Source organism: Echinops telfairi, unplaced genomic scaffold, assembly GCF_000313985.2.
Source record: "Echinops telfairi isolate 266 unplaced genomic scaffold, ASM31398v2 ScPeMD7_7410;HRSCAF=8448, whole genome shotgun sequence".
In the NCBI taxonomy this organism is placed as follows: Eukaryota; Metazoa; Chordata; class Mammalia; order Afrosoricida; family Tenrecidae; genus Echinops; species Echinops telfairi.
In genome coordinates, this window is record NW_022111310.1 from 16,666,965 (window position 1) to 16,671,089 (window position 4,125).

The window sequence follows — 4,125 nt, forward strand, 5'->3', positions numbered from 1 at the left end:
TAATCCCACTTGTGTTTATCAGCCAGGCTGGCACAATAAACTCTCTCAGCAATCTACTTCCAAAAACCAACCAGTGTAAGTCTTAATGGAGCGCAACTCACGATGAGGGTGCTACAGGCCCGGGTAGTGTTGCATTTCATTGTGCATGGGGTCCCCATAAATTGGGACCAATCTTGACAGAAGCTAACAACAGCAACAATGCCTTTTATCGAAGAAATTAGTGTAAGAAATAGAAAGAAATGGGTAAGATGAAGACACTATGATGTTTGTACTTAAAGACAAAGATCAAGAGAAAGGCAGCTACGTGTTCAAAGGGTTGTGTGGTCGCATTCATACAGGTAGGACCACACTTTGACTGTCAGTCTGGCATAGGAATGTGAGTCCAGACCTGGGGATGAATGGAACACCATACCATGATAGCTTTTTAACAAAGAGAGCCTTCCCTTTATATATTCAACAGACTGGATTTCTACCTCTTGCTTGCTAGGACTTAACTTCTTTCCAAGCCACTCCAATATATTGGCCTGGAGTACTGAGTTATGGATAGACATGTAAACCCTACCTTATCTCTAACTCCTCCTTTTCATCTCTCATCTTTCTCTCGTCTCCCTTAAAAGAGTTAGGTGCAGAATTCATAAAGCCATAAAGAAAAATTTAAAGTTCATCTGAAGGAACACTTGAAACAAAGCCAGAGGTATTTTTTCAGAATATCTACTGATCTCATACATGTTATCAAAATGCAGGATTAGCCCATTTAAACTGATTTCCTGATCATGTGAACATAGTTCATAAGCAGGAATATCTGTTTATGGTAGTATACTGTCTTTGACCTTGTATTCTGTAACTGCCTGCCAAAAGTTTATAGGCCACCAAAGATAAGTAATGGCTGCAAAAGCAGAAGAGCAACTAGGTAGATTTCTCTTTGTTTAATGTTTTCACAAATCTAAAAAGGAACTTGCCCATAATCGTATTAAGAATGAAAACTTTGTTCTTTATCAGGGAAGTCAGGAAGACTGTAGGAAGTCTCCAAAAGAATTGTCTGAGGCTGCAGATTACAGCTCCCTGTCGTCTGAGCTAAGGAAGAGCTACCATGTGGCAGATCTCATACCACATCTGTGGAGTCTGATCTCCACAGTCCCTAAGGATTATCGTTTCTTAGCCATCATTGTGCAATATCGGGAAAATCCTACAAGTTAGGGTTTGAATTAAACCTATAAGAAATAAAGTTAAAAAAAAAAAAGAAAGTCAGTGCTAAGCTTTAGAATGGGCATTGAATTTAGCCTTATTTCATGATTTCTGTCCACAAATTCCTTTTTTTATTGCTAGAAATGCCAGATTTTACAGTCTCGCCCTCTAGTTTAGCCTTACAGTGGGTCTGAGGAAAGGAACCATCAGAACTTGAATGATTTTCAGAGGCAAACTGAGAAATAAACTTTTTGAGTACAGGGACATTTTGAAACATATTCATATGAATTCTACATAGTAGGGAGATAGGAAGCAGAATTAACTGCAAAGCTATAGAGCAGGGGTCCTCACACTTTTTAAACAGGGGCCAGTTCACTGTCCCTCAGACCCGTTGGAAGGCTGGACTATAGTTCAAAAAAAAAAACTATGAACAAATTCCTATGCATACCACGCATATCTTATTTTGAAGTAAAAAAACGAAGGGGGCAAAAACACCCGGCGGGCCAGATAAATGTCCTCGGCAGGCCGCATGTGGGCTGCGGGCGGTAGTTTGAGGAAGCCTGCTATAGAGCTTTCTATGTCAATGTGCTGTTTCCCCTTTATGAGATGGATTGACACAGTATGTTAGCTTTGCTAATATTCTTTGCATTGGGCTGCTAATTGCAAGGTCAGGGGGTTCTAAACCACTGGCTGCTCCTCAGGAGAAAAACTGTTTCGAAACCTCCAGGGGCAGTTCTACCCTGCCCTATAGGGTCACTGTGAGTCGGCATCAACTCGATGGCAGTGGGTTTGGTTTGGGGTTTATTTTACCTCTAAGGGTTCTAATGCCCATTGCAATGGCTGCATAAAAATCACAGGCAAAATTTATGATTAAAGAATTTATTTAGGAACTTAACAAGTTGCAATGCCAGAGGGAAATACTCAGGATAGTTATTTATCAGGATGTTACAAAGTTCTTTCAGGTCTCTAGGAGTCTTGGTGGTGTAATGGTTACTCATTGGGCTGCAATCTCCATGGTTGGCACTTCAAAACCACCAGCAACTTCACAGGAGAAAGACCGGGCTTTCTACTCCTGTACATAGCTACCATCTTGGAAACCCACAGGGGGCGCTGTGAGTCAGCATTGACTCGATAGTAGTGAATTTGGTTTTGGTTTCAGATCTGCCAATAAATGCTCAGGGGGCATACCTCTCAGCTATAAATCTCAACTATAAGGCATTCAGCTCAAGCTCCAAGGGTCAGCAAACCCAGCTCCCCAAATTAAACTCCCAGAGGCACCCTATTCCAGTAAGCCTCAGCCTGAAAGCACTCAGCTTCACGTCCATGGATCAGCAAGCCCAGCTTCCCCACTTAAGTGCCCAGAGTCCCCTCACTCCACAAGCCAGCCTCCTGCATAAAAGCACTCAGCTTTACTTGCTCCTTGGGCTGGGACGTCCACCACTCTGTTCCATGTTCTGACTTCTGGTTCTGCTACTTCCCCTCTAATGTTGTCTCCTGGATCCAAGCGGTTCACTGTGCAAAGATCTCAGGTCTAGAAGACATGCTCTACTCCTGGCACTTGCTGGTATGGTGAGATCCCACCAAGATGACATTGCAGGGAATCTTGTTGACAATTATTCACAGGTGAATCCTATCAGTATCTTCCCAGCGCTTCTTATCAGACCTATTCAAGAAAAGGTCGTTTGGTGAGAGAGACTTTGGGTAGAAGAGCTACATTAAATAATTCACTGCCCTGCACGCAGTGGATGCAAACACAGCAATTGTGAAGATGGCCCAGGACCAGGCAGTGTTTCCTTTCCTTGTGCATAGTCACCAAGAGCCAGAGCCGACTCGATGGCACCTACCCACCACCGCCACCATATTCAGTGTGCTAGAAGAGTGTACAGTTTTCTGATAAATTCCTTTCCTTCACTTCATAAAAAAAAGTTCCATAGAACTGATGCTTGATTTTTTGTTGTTGCTGTTTTTGTAGTCAGTGCCTAGACCATTTCTCTCATATTTCCTTAAAGATCCAGGAAGTTTTCTTGGCCAGAAGGAGCTACTATAAATTGTCCATATGAGTACTGATAGCCTCTTTGTGGGCCTAGTTAGGAGACAGGGAAGATTGAAGTCTTGGAAGTGTTGGCTAGGTTACTGTGTGGGAAAGAGAAAGCTAGTATCTTGATGAATGTCTTCTCCCTCACAGTTCACTCATTGGATTTTCCATTCCCAAGGTCTTTTATCCCATAGTATTTCACTTAATGAGAATAACTACTACTTGGCAGACATTTTGATGCTTTCTGCATATTATTTCATTAAGCCCTTACAGCAGCCCTCCCAAGCTGTATAGACTGGAAACCAAATTCAAAAAGGTTAAATAGGTTTCCCAAGTCATAGAGTTATTATGTAGTCTAATCTGAAATAGAATTCAGATTTCTCTCTCAAGCCCACATTGGCTCCTCCAAATTCTGCCTCCGGTGTGATGAGCAGTGTTATTGGAACATAAAATACAATCAGAGCACTTTCTGAATTCTTTGACAGATGCTGGCTGGGTGAATGGTTTATTTCAATAAATCAAGTAAACCAGAGACAGAACAGCACAGCTCCTGAGAACTGTGAGGCTAAAACATTTTCTTCAGGCTACATGAGATAGCAAACAATATGGCCATGTCTTTAGACTCTGCCTTACCGTTATTTTTACTTTAGTACTTATTTTTATTCTGGGAGAAACTGAGGGTGGGTCTTTTAGATTAAAGATATTTAAAGAAATAGACTAAAGCTAACTGCCGAGTTACTCCATTATCTAATCCAGGGGTCCTCATACTATGGCCCAAGGGCCACATGCAGCCCGCCGAGAACATTTATCCGGGCCGCTGGGTGTTTTTGCCCCATTTTGTTTTTTACTTCAAAATAAGATATGTGCAGTGTGCATAGGAATTTGTTCATAGTTTTTTTTTTAAA

General features: G+C 41.9%; 1 protein-coding gene across 2 annotated transcripts in view; it reads left to right on the plus strand.

Annotated features, from left to right (window-relative positions):
* SLC31A1 (solute carrier family 31 member 1) overlaps positions 1-4,125 on the plus strand; it is a 45,348-nt gene that overhangs the window by 29,169 nt on the left and 12,054 nt on the right. The window lies entirely within an intron of this gene.